Here is a 16,162-nt window from a genome sequence, read left to right as displayed (position 1 = left end):
GAGCTGTGAACAGATTAATCAAATCTTTAGCTGCAGAAAATCTGAAAATTATTATGGAAATACATTTTTCTTTGTTGTTTATTATCCAGATACAAATCATATTTGCACTAAAATATCACTGAGGTGCGTGATTTGTAGTGGGAAGTACTGTGTAATAATTTAGGAAATACACAGCCTGATTCCAATGAGTTTATAACCTATAACAAAAGTGTATTAAGTGGTTTGGGACTGCATGAGGGAAGAGGAAAATGAAAACTTATGTGTGGATTTTTAGCTGCTTCTGGACAGAAAGTTACCATTTTACTTATAGCAAAATGTTTGAATCTTGCTTTTCTCATCAGGTAGGTGCATTATTCACAATTTGTCGTTGCTAAACCTAAATATCATAGCAGTTATTCCAGTACATCTTGGTCGAGCTCTCCCAGCCAGCAATCTGACACACAACCTAACCAATCACTGCTTGTAAGAATGCAGCCTCTGTTCATCTCTGCCTTCTCTTCAGGGATATTAACCTGTTATCTTGGTCATTAATTTGTCAGCATTTCTTGCTAAGAGAAAGTCATGTACATTTGTGCTTTGCTAAGAGCAAAACATTTATCATCACACTTGCCTAATTTTCTCTTTCATCTGACACCCTAAAATACAGGGCAAAATATTTGCAAGTGAGTTGTTTAGAATACTGGAAAACTTTGCTTAAAACTAAATTTTCTCTAATGACATTTTTGAACTGAGGTGCAAGTAGGATCTGAGAATTAAAGTTATTTGTAACTAATGCAGAGCTAACTATACTGCCTTTTATCAAAATCTAGTAAGTTGTGAGCAAAAAAAATACTGTTCTTTTATGTGTATTGTGTGTAACTGGTTCAATGCTGCCATTTAAATAATTTTATTAGCACATCAAAGGCTATGATGCAAATATCCTGCAATGTAATATTATCAAAGAAGTAAGTCCAGTTTTAAATTAAAAGATAGTTTTCCATAAATATGAAGAAATAACATTGCAGGCAGTTCATTTCTTCTCAGGGTTCTCTAGCACTGCCCTAAGCTTCTAGTTTTTTTTTTTTACTATTCAAGCACTTGGCTTCAGAATGAAATCTCTTCATTTTTACTATATTTTCTTTTTACTTTAATCTACATAAATTTATTTTAAATCATTTAGCTTTCAATTTTCTAAGCTCAATTACACATTTAGTATGTAAAATTCAACATAAGCCTCTGGGCAAGTAGCAAAAAAAGTAAGGCTAAAGCTCTAATTAACCCTCTCAGTTTGGAATATTTATATGCCCACAGTGCTAAGTCTAAAAGAGAACTTTCGTTTTTTCTGAATACATTTTTGGTGTTAAGAGAACCAAAGCTCTAGATTATGTGATGGTCAGAGAATAGTGAATGAAATAATGGTTGCCTTAGCTATATGAAATCTATGACAAAATGGATGTAAGGGGAACTTGAGAAGCTGATGAAGTGATAAGATCAAAATTGATTTTCTTAAAGAAATTCAAAGATCTGGGTTCCAAAAAGTAATGTTTTCCTCACTGTGGGAATAGTTAAAAATACTTTATTTTCATCCTCCCCTCTCGCAGGTGTGGGGTTAAGAGAAGGCAAGATTCATATTGAATAGAGATTCTTCTGTCTTAAGTTTGTGAACCAGTGAACAAGATGATTTTAAAATGTTTCTTAAATGGGGAGAAATGCCTGTTGACAGAATATAGGTTTAAAATATTGATGCATGTCTTCAAAAAATAGTAAGGTATTGAAAGATGCCATATAGGGAAGTGTTTAGAAAGTCAGAGGCTAGTTCTAAGATTATTTCTAATATAACTTAATTTTAGATTTAGGTAGCTTTCACAGAGACAAACACATAATTGTTCAAATGCATTTTATCTATGAAAATGGAACATCTGAATCCTTCCAATTTTTCTATTTGCATGTGTCTCTTCAGGATTTAAAAAAAAAAAATGTTTTATTTATCCAGTATGTTTGTCTCCTTGTTACGCTGGTTTAGTTGTTTGGTTTTTTTTTAACAAATGGCAGGTTTACCTCATAAGATAATGCAATATAATGTACTTAAAATTATAATACTCTATCTGCTTGTGATGATGATGATTTCATTATTTAAAATGTTTGTTTTATTTGACTTTGATTAATTAGCTTTCATGTAGAATCAGTTTATTCTGAGTTTTTGTGGTATTTGGTGCATGAACCATAGAGCAGGCAGTTTCTGTTAGACAGATGAATGTTACTTAAATCTTTGGCTATTACTCACAATGCAGCAGTCATCATGTAGTTGAACTATTTAATTTGAAATTTTCTTCTGCTTCTTGACATTTAAGATTTCAGGATAATGGAGTAAAATCTGCTCTTTAGCAGGGTTTCTGTATAGGTTTCTGCAATTACTAGAGTCAAGTTTCCCCAAGTGCATGCATACATATATCCCCTCTTTCCCTCCCACAAAAGTAAAAAATGTTTGTTCTTTTCTTTGGATGTTAGTAAAAACATAGTTGTAAAGAGGAAAGAACACTTCAATGCAGTAGTCTTTGAATATGTGAGATTCAGTATTAAGACACTGAATAGTTTATGAATAATTATTCACTAACAAAGTGCACCTTTATAGCCATTAAATCAGAGTTTGCAGCCTCTCCAGATTTAGTTTTTTCTTCTTCTGTCCTACTGTTAAACTAATGATGATGCAACACTAGCAATAATAATTTATCATTCACTGTTCCTTTACTAAGTGTCTCTTTGGAGCAAGTTTAGAAGGAACACTAAAGAGATTTAATGGCAGACAGATATTTTCTGCTGTATGGTGTAATGCTCTGGACTTCTTTGGACTTAAGCAAATTATACGTTTTTGCCAAAAAGTATATATTTATTTTATATGAAGTAATCATCTTAGATTTCTATTACTATAATTGGAATGTAATACAATACACTAAGAACTTTCAAGAAAATACAAATGTAAGCAATATGTTTCAGTGCTTGGCTCCATACCAAGAGCTGTAATGATAAGACAGTTACTCAAAGAAATGTTTGACAGTAGCATATGGTTCATAATATATGATTTATGGTTTCTTTTACAAATAGCGCAGACAGGTAAAACACTTTAAACTCTGTAAATATTCTATAAGAATTACCTCAATGTTTTTGAAGGTCAAAACTGTGGACACCTTCCATATGTTAGTACCTCTTTTTCGTTCCTTGATGTCATAGGAGATGCCAGATTGACCTTCAGTAGGCATTTTAGGCAAAAGAAATAACTCAGCTACTGGAACTAGACACCATCTCTACCTGCTGCAAAGAACATTAGGATTAAGCAAAACCACTGGGAACTATTATAGGTCTTCATTATTTTAAATATAATCAGAGCAGACTTCAGCAAGTACAGCTTTAAATATACAACAGCTTTATAGATTCCCTTTTAATATAAGTGCAGCTGGGGTAGGAAAAGGATTGCAGTGTGAAATCCAGGTCCTATAAGCCAGCAGGCACTCATTTCACTTATTAACACAGTTCATCTCCTGTCATTCCAAAGCTGAGCTGTTTCAGTTTTGTTGACTGACACAGGGAAGATCCCTCCTTTCTTCTTTTAGCCATTGCTGACTGGTGTGTGACAAATGAGCCAACAGTGCTGCAGCAGCTTACCCAGTGACTTAGAGCAGCACACATGAGCACAGTGTGACAGTGTTGGGTCTTTAAATCCATCTGCATGCACTCTGCACCAATGCCATGACAATGCCACAAGTACCCTTGTGAGGGGAATCACCAGGTGACACAATCATTGTACAACTGGCTTTGAGACTCCTAACACTTTCTTCAGTGTTAAGGGTATGCTGGAACAGAGCAAGAGGAGCCTTTTAAGTTGGTGACTTTTAGAGCAGTTCTGTTAACTGTAACTCACTATTAATTAGAAATTTGACTCCTGCAGTTGAGTTCTTGTGGTATTTGAACAAGATGATTGAGAGCATTACTCCAAATGCTTGGAAGCAAATTAAAACAAACCAAACCCAAAACCAAAAAATGGACGTTTTTGAATAAAGTAGCTTTTCTTAAGTCTATATTCCTTCCTGACAGTAGCTGAATCTTATTTTATTTCCCTTACTATATCTTTGCAGGATTTTGTGTCCTGTTTTAAGAGCATTCTCTCTTTTGCAGATAAACCTCATCAAAATGACAGCAAGAGGCTATTGAGTGAATACTGGTGACTGGCTGTGCAGTCGCAGCACTACCTGTGTCTGTTCATTTGTATTAGGGAACTTGTGGCTTAGTTAAAGTAGATTCTCTGTCTCACTTCCTGTTCAAGGAACTGGATTCTTGTGATAGCTTCCCTGCTAATAAATGAACCTCCTGGTTAATAGTGTATAGCTGCAAACTCTGTTTATGCACTTGCAATGTAATCAGAGCTCTTTCATCAAGCAAGGTTCATAAGCTCCTCCTGGGAAGTGTCATGCAGCCTAGCTGAAATGAAGACTGTCTTGGTTATAAAAAGAAATCAAGCTAAAATATTTTGGGGTTTCTTTGTATTCAGCACAGGTTAGCTAAACAATCAACAAAGAGTAAAAATGCAGAACACATATTTGCCCATTGATACCCAGAATCAACTGGTTTGATTTGATAGATTTCTAAGACTGTGCAATCTATGGAAATAGAATGAAAATTCATATTATCCTTAGAATTTTCTTTTTGGTAGACATGTGAGCCTTCTAGTGGAGTGGAGCTGAAGGGACCTCCTGAGTCTGGTTCCCTCAGTTGCACACCAGAGAACTCATATACCTTCCTTTCTTAAACAAACAAGCTGATGATGTTTTGCATTAAGGTTTGCTGGTCCCTTATGATCCCACTAAGAAAGGCACTCAAGGCCCTGTAAGTTAGCATCCAAATTGCAATTTATTAGAACTAGCAGTACAAAGAACGGCAGAAAAGCGCAGGGAATCTTGCAACCCTGTGGAAGCTGAGAGCCCTGAGCTGGGCATCATCACACAGGCCTTCAGTCAGCAGGTAACCCGTCCATAGAAAGCATCACCCCATTTTTGTCATCCAAGTTATCATAGGATTCTCTTTTAAGGAGACAGCTGAATGCATTATTCCTGTTATCAAACAGAAAGGTCATTAACAGTAAAACTTCCTTCTGCACTGTTGGTGCAACCACCAAGTGGGATTTGCCTGCAGGCTTCTCAGTGACAACAAGCCGGCTGTGTTTATCCAGCTTCCAAGGGGTACGTGCAGCTCCACACAGCCTGGAGACCGTGCTGCACATGCGGCCCCTGGCGCCTGCTTGGTGTCACTCGTGTGTGGAACACCACACTCCTCCACACGCAACAGTGCCCCACCCAGGGCCTTACACTGTTATATAACTGCTCAAGCTGAAATTCACTCTTTGCTCTTCAGGAAAATTGTTCCATGTCAGCTTCAGTCTTCTGATGGAAATAAACCTTCCAGCTTCAAGACTGAACGTATTTTTATGGCTTTAATTCCTATTTGATATGATACTCTGCTATCCATGTTGTCATGCATTTTAAATATTTCGCCTTTCCTTTGCAGATAAACAGCTCATTCATATACATTCACAACCTGGGTTTTTGATTTGTGGGTTTTTTTCACTATTTTGTCTTCATTACCTTTTCTTTCCTTTGGGCCTTTTTCCTCATATCAGTTCTCTCTGAGCTGATGATTCATCAAGGAAACACATTCTAGATAGGGTCCCATCTGTGCTGTGGCCTTTGACAGTACCATTTTAATTTGTAATCTCTGCAGGAATATGTTTACTGATGCATGCAAAAATGGCATCTTCCTTTTATGTGGCTTCATCTTACCAGTGTTTGTGGTCTTGCTGTGATTGACTAATACACCCATTACATGTCTTCCCTGATGTATATCTAGCTGGCAGGGAATGTGCTGCTTTTCAGAGCAAGCCTTTAATAGTGGAAGCAAAGCAAGACAAGTAAAATTGAAATTATCTTTTTCCATCACTTCTGTATCACAAACTCTAACCCTAGTGTGCAAGTTCTTTGAAGATTGAGGCTGTGCCCTTGGATTTTAAATTTAATTCCATTTCTTGTACTTTACTCATGCAGATTTTCCTTCCTCTGAAATATTGTGTCCCTAAGAGGTTTCATTAGTATTAGTACCAAGATCACTTGTGAAATTACAACACCTTTAAAACTAATTCTTGAGAATCTCTCAAATATCCAATAAAAAATTTCCTTTTTCAGTGAAACCAAGCATAAAATACACATTAAAAATAGAATTTTATAGTGATGTTTTTAATAAGTGCTGTATTGAGCATATTGACATATGCTGTGTTTCCTATAACTGGGATATTCTGGAATAGCCTACCTTTGGTCAACCTACCATCCATATTTTACTGTAACTATCAAAGTTTTTCCTTTTGAAGGACAAAACATTTTGAATGACTCCAAACCTTGGTTAGTTGTATTTTTACATCAGAGATAACAATTTGGCTTTATTTTATCAGGTTTAGGATTTTATGCTTACCATCTTCAGTGGGATTTGTAATGCAATCTGAGAGTTGGTGCCACTGCAAAAAAAGTGCTGCAACAGCTTAAGATGGCTATTCTAAAACCAGTTTGGTTTCTTTATGCTTAAATTACATACGGGTAAATGTTACTCTAAACTAAGATCACAGAAGTCCTGGTCATACTTTCATTCTAGAATATTAGAAGGATCTGTGTTTATATCCAGATCCAAACTTGAATTTAAGAATCTCTGTTCTTTCTAAATGGTGGCTTTTACAGTCTTTCCCTAAAGTAATTTTTAGTCCATCAGGATTCTGCCAGTATTATTATTGTCAGTTTCATTTCAATTTTAAAAGTCCTTCAATGCATTATTCCAGAGTATCTGCTTTTATAGGTGTTTGTTAAGCAACTTCTCTGAGGGCAAAAATGCCTAATATGTTACATCTGAGTTACACTTAGAGCTGGCAGCTGTCTTTGATAGCAGAAGGGCAAGAAAGATGACTTAGAGCCAATCACTTAACATGTGCACACATGAAACCTTCATGGCCCATGGAGCTGCTGGAGAAAAACGTGTAGCTGGCACAATTACCTGAGAACTTAACAACAGTACAGGGCCCTCTGACCCGACAAATTCCACCTTTCCTGTCTGCATCTTTCCTTGGGTCTTTCCAGCTGTAGTTCCTTGTATTATTTCTCTGAGAAAAAATACAAGTCTCTTCAAAATTCCATTTTGAAAAACATCTTTGTGAAGTTTTGGTTTTCCATCAATAGGGAAGAAAAACATGTCCTGGTTTATTTAAATTTTGTGTCACCTGGCCACATGTGATTGTTTGCCTGGTATTCTTCCTTCTGGAAAATACACCTTAGCAAGACACATAACATTGGCTATACTCTGTCAAACCTTACATCATATGCTGAGCACTGTGCTGGTTGTTTCTAATGCTTTGTAAAAAATAAAGTGTGTTTGTCAGTAGATTTATGCTTTTTTGAGAAAACACAGGGTAACATTATGTTGTTTTCACATAGCAGCTATGTTGCCAAATTGCTCTGAGGCCAGGTTTGGAGAGCAAAATTTAAAATATATACCCACAGCTATGCATTGAACAACTGTTTCATAGTGTCAGTCATAAAAAATGAGAGGCCCAGTACTATAATGCAAAAATGCATCATATTAGACAACAGGAGAAAAAAAGGAGTCTTTTAAATGTATGCCAGTTCAGGCAACATAAACAACCTACACCATCAATTGGAATTTTCTTCTTACTGTTACAATGTAGATATGGGAATTATATGGTTTTCTCTTTTGAAGTTTTCAAATTAGCATTTTGAGAGATCTTTCAGAGTTCTGTTCAGATCTTTCCTTTGACCTTTGTTGAATTAGATTTCCAGTCATATCTTATAACAGTGAAGAACATGCACCCATTCAGTTCCAGTAAGTAATTTGGTTCTTGGAAACCACACCACCTCTTTCCTGCCCAGACACATGTCAGCTTCAAGCAAGAACCCAATGCAGTGATTTAGGATACTTTTCCTTCTGTCACAATAAACTCTGGGCATTATTCCAGTAAATCAGAAATAGAGCTAGTAATGTCAGTGTTGAGATTATATCATTAAACAGTACATGAGCAGGAAGAGAAGAGAGACTACAGATTGCAGAAAAACAAGGACCATTAATCACAGAGTCCCTGTCTACTGAAGCGCAACAAATGAGAACAGCTGGTCTCCAATAAGTCTACATGATTTTAATTGATGGAAGCTGTTAAGGAAAAAAGCGTGCAGCATACAAAGAAAAAGCATACACATGTAAAATTATTTTTTCTTTGAAGTCAATTTCAGTATTTCAGTCTTATTCTGATTTTAGCATGTCATTTAAAATAGCTTGATTGATACTGATATAAAATTAGGTTTAAACTTATTTTAGTAAGAATGTATGATAAGCACAGATTTGTGTATGCTGCAGCTAGCAGAGGGTGAAATACTAACATATCTTTAGTTTACTTTTCTAACAGCTCTGGGAAGTCAAGCTGTTAAACAAAAGACAAGTTTCAGCCTTTCATCTTTGAGCTAGGTCCCAATTTACTTTTTTGGAACTATGAGACTGGGAATCAAAAACTGCATTTTTGATTTATGTATTCAGTGTTGGGTAAAGGGATGAGAGAAACTCTGTCCTTAGGTGTTTGGGTTTTTTAATGCAGATGCTACAAAATCAATTAAATAAATATATCAAAAACCTTCTCTTTTGAGAACTTCATCCTCCTGTTCCAGCTTTTGTTATTTGGCTTTCTTTCATGCTAAGAAACTTAGTGGCTCTTACTTTGCTCTGTATTGCCCATCACTGTCACTGTATTTGGTAATACAACCCCATTTTTACTTATCCTTTAAGGAAATTTATGAAGGACAAATGAAGTATTGCAAATATGAAATAGTGATTTCACAAGCCAGTAGACAAGAGAAAAACCATGTACATTGTCTTTCCCCTGAAGATGAGAGCAAGAGTCTGTTTTCCAGCCCCGTTTCATTAATTTTCTCACCTCACTGATTTTGTGGAAGTTTTATTCTCGTTTTTATTGTGTAATGACCTTGAGTCAGCATCAGTAACAAATTAGAAGTCAGTGAAAAGTATGCTGGTTTCTTCCAGCATCTTTTTCTATTTAAGAAAGCACGTTTCCATGTAATTTCCTTATCTTTTTCTCTTGGGACCAAGTGTTCATGTTCAATCCATGGCATTACTGTTGTGTAATACTAAAGGTCTAGGCAGGGAGAAAGTGTCACTGTCACTGTCAGTGATGCTGCTCCTACAGGTGAGACACTCCTGTGAATTTGCAGTCAAAACCATAAAAGGGAGTTGACAAAAGATGGTGTCTCTTTGCTGTGCATTTGCCCAAGAGGAAGGAAGGTAATTTTCTCTCATTCTGAAAATTAAACAAATTATCTGTAGCATAGGCTACAAAAGTTGTACATTCCCTTGCACACTGGGATTTCAAGAGTGACTTCTAAGTTGTTCTTGAGCTTAAATAATGCCCATAACTTGCTGCAGTGCTACTGGAGATAGTCTTGGAGTTATTGAGGGTGGGGATTTCAATGCCTGTATCTTATAGGGAGATATAGTGCAGCTGTCTTTCTCTATGTGTTATGGCATGCTGGACAGGCCAGGATGACCTCCTGTAGAGTTGTAAGAAGGTTAGTTGTAAGAAATAAAACTGGGAAAAACCAAAGGTCCTGTGGCATGCTGTAGACTTGACTGTCCTTGTAAAGAGCTCATAATAACCTCATCAGATTTTATCTAAATACACAAATTAACTCTTCATTCAAGTGAGATCTCTGAGTTTACTAATTTAATCAAATGGAATACATCTAATGTATTTTTCAACATGCTTTTTTTGATTTGTTCTAGTTTCTTTTGAGTTAGCTGCTTGTAAATAATTTATGTTGATACCCATTACAAATGTTCATATAGTTGCTACACTGATCTTTTTGTGGTTAGCATAAGCATTTCTTAAAACAAGTAATTTTTAAATGCTGTAAGCTATTAACTACAGTTGTGATTGCAAAGTAATTTGAAATAGTAAGCTCACAAGTCAAGAATAGGCCTAACTTCAGGCTTTTAGGGTTATTTCGCATCTAGAAGGTTTACACAGGAAGTTCTGGCTTTTGAAGAAACAGAGGAACAGCCTACTTTTATTCTCAATTGTTTTAATTGTTTAATACTTATAGTTTGCCTTCAACTTTGTATTTTCGTTTTTAACACTTTAAAGGATTAATGATAAGTCCCAATTTCTAAAAAACAAAATGCTTCAGAATGTGCCATAGATCAAATAAAAGGGACAAAACCAAAATATCTTGAGAAATAAATAATTTTCTATCTGCATTTCTTAAAATTTTATGTATTTTTTTTTGGTGCTTCTTGTATTCCTGTTTCTTATTCTTGTAAGTTTCTTATGTATAATATTTCAAGTAAGGGACACCATGAAAAATATTTGCATCTTAAACACTTTGAAAACAGCAGTGGACCACCAGCCAGATAACATATCTAAATAATTTGATGGAAAATAGATGCATAAGGTTTTTCGCTTTGTCAAAGTAAGTATTTGTGTTAGATATCTCTGCAGTATTTAAGTCTGTTGGCTTTAAATGAAACTCTAAAGTGAAAAATTTTTCTTAACATTTCTTCTACATAGAATTCGTAGAAATTGAAGTAGGGGTGGGGGAGAGGAGGATGTCTTAATTGTATGTAGGATGTTTACAAATAGCTAGAAGTATACTTTACTTAGGATAATTTGGATTGAAATTACAGTTTAGAGGTGGAATCCTGATTTGTTATACCTCAGCATTTGTAGAGAATCTCCCATCACTGAAATTCTTTAAATCAAGAGGTATCTTATAGTAATTTGTTCTAGCTCAAGTGGCAGTTAATTTGAAGGAATCAGATTAAATCAGTATTAAACAGAAGAGAGGAACCTCAAGGGTTCATTTCTTACATTCCAATCCACAAATTAAATTTTTGCTGTTGTACAAGTAGCAGTGACTGTGATGAATACTTGTATCTAAACCAGTACAAAACAAAGACAAATAAAGCTGCTCTGTGGACTGATTGGATAAGATGAATAGTCTGAGTTGCCAAACTTGAAAGGAACATTGGGAAGTAGAAGTCTAGAAAGTAAACGTTACCACTGCCTTGACTCCATTTTTCATTCATGTTTTTTTGTAGGAACATATATTAAATTTCTTCATGTAAAGCAATTCATTTTGCTGTCTTTAGAATGTCTAAAGCACACATCATGTGGATAGCAGAGTGCATGAATTGCTGCTATTGTACATGTTTTTTACATGTCTCACAATGCTGATGAGCTCCGAATTTATATATAGACCAGGAAGAAGATGAAATACCTCCAGAGGCCAAGTAGCTCATAATTTACATCCTTTGCTAGATCTGCTGGAAACAATTCCTTTCTTTCATTGTCAGTAGCTTTAACCTGTGCTTCTGTTAGGCACTTCAGGTCAGCTACAAATTACTTTGCCTGAATATCCAATTCTTTCTGTGTCCATTTTGTGACTTAAAGCAATAATCTCAGTTTGAATATCCCCTACTAAACTGACGAAAAGTAACCTTACACTTGCTGAGGATACTGGCTGTTCAAAATTACTGAAAGATTAAGGGAGTATGAGGGAAGAAAACAAATTGTGTGGAAATAATTTGTGCTTTGCTGATGGAGGGAGAAGAGGACTGAAACAAAGACATGAAGCCTCCTCAGCAGCTGCAGTTTTTCTGTTGGAGTGAAGAAAGCCTGCAGAAGTCAAGAAGGAAGGGAAGGGCTTCTGCAGTGGTTTTCCCCTGTTGTGAATATCCATTGAAGGCTACACAGGCCACAGATTCCTCTCTGGAGGAATCCTTTTGACGAGCTGCTTTGAAAGAGGACCTGACAGCTAGTCACTGGCAAATACCAGGGATGATGCCCAGTCTATCAGGTGGCAATACCAAGAGAACAGCTCTTGGGGATGACCAGCTGAAGGAAATAGTGTAAATTAATGGAAAGTGCTTAAAGCACCAGAGGATGCTGGAGAAAATCCCTGGAGCCATAATCATTGCAATGAAAAGGTAGACTTCTGATAGCCATAACCTTCTTAAGGAGGTGATCGACTTTCTCAGCAGCTGAATTCATCCATGCTGGGGCAATGCACTGTACACTGGGTGTGAGACAGTGGCAGTCGTCCCTTAGGAGTCACTGAGAGCAGAAGGCTGGGCCAGTGACTGCTGTGTCTTGCAGCTACTGGGCTTGCTTCCTGTCAGCTACTCATGTTCCCAAGTTAATGCTCCTTCATGTTTTATCTTCCTCTTTTCCTGTAAATTTGTGAGGTTTCCGTATTTCCTGAGAACCTGGACACTGTAGTTCATTTTGGTAGGATTCTGAAAGGGAGTTCAAGCTAATGTTTGTTTTCTGTTGGAATTTAGAGAAACTGAACTCTTGACAGTCAGCTGGGAATAAGAAATACACAGTGTCTATGCTTGTTCATATTTAAGATTATCTGTATAAAGGGAAAAGCCATAGTGTAAATTTAATTGTTTTGATGTCCATGATTGAGCAGCTAAATAATTTAGTTGGAATAACTGTTTCTCATTTTGACAAAAATGCAATTTACTCTCCACCCTTCAGCAGGTCTCCCCACTCACCGCCAGCAATGGTGTTCTGGGAAAACTTTTCACAGTGAAAATAGAAAAACAAAAATAGCAAAGCAGAGGCAGAAAGAAGCATTCTCAAAATCATCTTTTCTTTTTCTTAGAGGAATACAATTAACATAATAAAGATGATTTTTAAGTAATCTAAGAGTTTTTGCTAATACGTTAGAGGTTATAGCATTCTAAATTATTTTAACATTGTAGTATTCTACTAATATGCAGTGAGTTTTTGGTCATGGTTGGTAGACTGTAGAGTGCTGTGATTTTCTGAAAAATATACCTTTTCAAGATTTGTCAGTCAGAATATATTCCTTTCTAAAATAAAGTTCAATGTTTTGACAATGCCTCTTTCAGTTATTCCATTATATCTTTTATATTACTTACATAATTTATTTAAATAATATGTTTAACTACTTACATAAGGCATGTTTTTAGGACCTTAGCAAAATAGTTTTCCTTACTAAATTCTTACTTAAGTGTTTTAGTTAGTACTTCTTGATTTTGTAAAAATTACTGTATCCTACAGGATATTCTATATCCTGTTTTGTCATTTGACAGTGTTTCAGACTTCTGGCAGCACAAAACCACCTTTTTTGGTATCAATTCATCAATTTTTTGCTATTTTTTATAATGATCAATAAGATTCATGTTGTGGTTTGCTGCTAAGAATGTATAATATCCACATTTCTGGCTGACTTTCTGTTAAGTGATCAACATTGAGAAAATCCTCAAGTTTCCATTTAATTTTGTTGCACGTTATCTCAATCAGATTGACAATCTGATTAAACTCTGTCAGAAGTGCTTCATAATTCAGTACAACCCCTAACTCCTTAAGAAGAAAAATAGCCTTTCTTTCTTTCTGGCTTATTGACTCATTTTTGTAATGGCATCAAAAGACATCTTAATTTGCTTGTGGGATATATGACTAATAGAGTCATATAATGGAATACCTTTCATCCACAATGAAAACTACAGTATGAGACTTCATTGTTTTCTCTTGAAGAAATCGTTATGTAATTTCAGTACTTACTGAGATGGAAGATGTTCATTAAAAATCCGAGTCTTGCTTCGAAGCTTCCAAGCCTCAAAGTCAAGTTAATATTTTCTGTAGAAGTGAAAAGTCAATAATATATAAAGCAGTTTGAATTTAATTTACATTATGTAAAAGCTAAATAAATTACATAATGTAAAAACTACTTCAGAGAAGTGAAGATTTTTAGGAGAATACAAAAATCATATGGCTTTGTTTGGTGAAGCCTAGCAATATATTGTATTAAAATGCCTAGTAATCCCTGTGCTCTAATAGGGTTTTTATACCTGGATTTTCTTTAAGGGAGTGCTATTTTCTTATAAGCTCATATATTATAAAAGGTTTCATAATGACACACATTTCATAATTAGACATTTCATAATGTTTTCTAACAGTTTGGGTAACCAATGAAGACTCATAGGGTACTTTTCTTTGTGGAAGAAAGAACATGCAGGATACTTTCTTACCTGGCCATCCCATAAATTTGGCAGAACAAAATGGAATTATTTAAGAGGAAGTAGCTGGGCTTAAGAAAAAAGGCATGGCTGTGGTGATTTTTTTTCATTGTTTAGCAATACCTCATTTTCTTTTGGTGCTTCATATTGTGCATCCAGGCTTAGTAGTGAATGATATATGGGATTTCAGAGAGGCCAGCAAGATATTAAGGCTAGTAACTTATTGCCTAACTACTTATTAGTAGTTACTACATTGCTCAGATTTTTTTCTCTTGCTGTAGGACCTTGTTCTTGAAGTATTATATTCTTGGAATTTTAAACCTAAGGCAGGCAAATGGAGGCTGTGCAATATCTGGGAATGCAGACACCCACTTTGTCTGCTGGTTGTTGTGGCAGTGTGTCCAAGAGATTATGACGTGGAAGGAAATCTCAAAAAGCACAAAAAGCAGCCCCAAGCAGCCTCAAACAGTGTGTAAGGTGATGTTGAAACTTTATTCCTAATATTGGATTTATTCTTGCACATGGGAGATCGAGTTTTCTGCAGTACCCCATAGCGGCTTGTGCTTGGATTTAATAGAAGACTGAAAAATAGTGTTGTCCTAGGTGGACTTGAACCTGCTTAGTCTGATGACACAACTGCAAGAAATTGGAGTAGCAGCGTTCAAGCTTTGGAACTTAAAATTTTTTTGTCAGTCCTTAGACAGCTACATTTTCAACACTTTCAAGTCAAAATTATCTCCTCTTTCTGTAATTTAACAGTTTACTACAAACAAGTGTTGGGTGAGCTTCAGCATGAAGTGATTAAGAGGGTTTATTAGCTAGAGAAGTTTTTTTATGAGCTGGGACCTAACAAAGCACCCATATGCTTTGCAGTGCGAGAAGGAAGAATAGAGGTAGTACAGAAATGCAAGAAATGAAACAACAACAACAAAAGAATGGACTAAATATGAATTTAACCAAAAGTGAAGGAAATGGTACACCTGAAGAGAAAGCAAAAGAAATAGAGTTGTTCAATTTAAAGGAAAAAGATCAGGAAAAATGTGTAAAACAACTTCCCATTTGAAGCTATGAAGTCAAAAGGGCAAATGGTTCCTTGAACCTGTTGTGAGCAGAAGAATAAAGCTCATAGCTTGAACTCCATCAAGGGTTTATGTAGGTGGCATATACTTTCTGCAGCTGTTTCTCTTGGATCTTTGTTGGTCTGACTGCACCCACAATATCTGTACTATGTTGCTGCTTGAAGGCATTTTCAGTTGTGCATACTAAAATATAGCTCCCGTTCTCAAAGCAATTCTCTTGAAAAACCTGACACTCTTTCCACTAAAGACTCCAGAATTATTGTCAAAACTAAACAACTGATGCTAAAATTGAGCCCTGTACAGCTGGACAGAGCAGAGGCTATGTCATATTTAGGCCTCACTTTAATCAACCACAAGATTCCTGTCAAGGGTAAGCCTTATTCCAGGTTCCACAATAATTTTCTCCATAAATTACAATATGAAGACTCCATATTTCAACTGTATTCAGTCCAGTGTGATGCGTAAGTACAAAAAAAGTAATTTTCCTCACTTCAATGAATTTAGCATTAAATGTACTGACAGTTTCTTAGATACTTGGAAGACTACAGAACTATGCAAATACTGTGTATAATCTGTTTGGAACTTCTTTGTTTGTTTAAAGTACTTTACAGGGAACAATTACACAAAGTATATTCAATTTGTATAATTACTGAACAATTCCTTAAAGAGTGGCAAATGCTCTACTCAGAGGACTTTACTTGACTGAGAGAGCCAAATTACTTAAAGATTGCCAGCACCCCTCTCACTCCTTTATAATAAATTCAGAAAAACTGCTGTACCATAAGAAGGAGAATTTCAAATATTCATGGTTTTAAATACTATATGTACTTTCGTGGTGGTTGAAGGTGGTAAGGAAAAAAAAAATCAAGTTTTTATGTAGATACCAGAAATAGCCTGTTTGTGGAACTGAGTGATAAATATAATGATATATGCCATACCAAGCAAAATACCTG

General features: G+C 35.7%; 1 protein-coding gene across 5 annotated transcripts in view; it reads left to right on the top strand.

Moving 5' to 3' along the window:
* Positions 1-16,162, top strand: part of STXBP5L (syntaxin binding protein 5L) — a 182,619-nt gene that overhangs the window by 71,466 nt on the left and 94,991 nt on the right. The gene's annotated exons all lie outside the window — the stretch shown is intronic.

This window comes from Poecile atricapillus, chromosome 1 (assembly GCF_030490865.1).
Source record: "Poecile atricapillus isolate bPoeAtr1 chromosome 1, bPoeAtr1.hap1, whole genome shotgun sequence".
Classification (NCBI taxonomy): Eukaryota; Metazoa; Chordata; class Aves; order Passeriformes; family Paridae; genus Poecile; species Poecile atricapillus.
Note: the sequence above shows the minus strand (reverse complement) of the source record. Positions and strands in the feature narration are given on the sequence as shown.